The sequence below is a fragment of the Microtus ochrogaster genome, chromosome 24 (assembly GCF_000317375.1).
Source record: "Microtus ochrogaster isolate Prairie Vole_2 chromosome 24, MicOch1.0, whole genome shotgun sequence".
NCBI classification, from domain to species: domain Eukaryota; kingdom Metazoa; phylum Chordata; class Mammalia; order Rodentia; family Cricetidae; genus Microtus; species Microtus ochrogaster.
In genome coordinates, this window is record NC_022024.1 from 288,249 (window position 1) to 289,277 (window position 1,029).

A 1,029-nucleotide genomic window follows, 5' to 3' on the forward strand; every position below is an offset into this window, starting at 1 on the left:
GGAGGGAGCACGGCAGCAGCAGGCACTGGAGCAGAGCTGAGAGTTCACATCCTTGTCTATAATTTGGAGAGAGAGCTTGGGCCCGGCATGGACTTCTGAAACCTCCAACTGGGAATGTGTCCATTCCCAGGGACACTCCTCCAACAGCCCACCTCCTAATCCTTCCCAAATAGCTCCACTAGTTCAATGGTCTCAAGCCCATGGGGGTCCGACAGCTCTTTCACAGGGTCTCCTAAGACCATCTAAAAACACAGATATTTACATTACATTACGATTGCTAACAGTAGCAAAATTAGAGTTATGAGGTAGTAACGAAATAATTTGATGGTTGGCCATCAGCACAGCATGAGGAACTGTGTCAAAGCATCACAGTTTGAGGAAGGTTGAGATCCACTCTGCTTACTGCAAACCAAACACTAAATACACCAGCCTAGGGCAGTCTACTGATTCTGAGAGGAAGCTGGGAAATATTTCTTTTTATTAGAAGGCCCTCAAGGTCAGGAATGGGCCTCTAGATGGAAATAATACAGTCTTTGGAGATCGAAACACGATAGAGTCTGAAAAGGAAAGAGAGATCGAAAGATTTCCCTTGAAAGGTTAAAGAGGACATTTGTTCAGAGTGTGTGTGTAGGGGAGGAGACACTGTCATGAAAGGAGGCAGGATAGGGGAAGACCAGATAACAGATTCCTTCAGAGAACCTCTGCATCACCCCCCTACTCCCACCCCCACCCTGGAGTCCCAACCCAATCCCCAGGACAAGGGAAAGATCTGGTTTTTTATAACCTTCTAGGGATGGCAGAAAGATTCACGTCACATGATTTAGCTCAACATTGTTTGTGTGTGACAAAGAATATGAAGAAACCCAGTACTGGCTAGGACCATAGATCAGCATCTGCCCTTAGGTCACAGCCCAGGCTGTCCTGGAACTAGCTCTTGTAGCCCAGGCTGTCCTAGAACTAGCTCTTGAAGCCCAGGCTGTCCTGGAACTAGCTCTTGTAGACCAGGCTGTCCTGGAACCAACTCTTGTA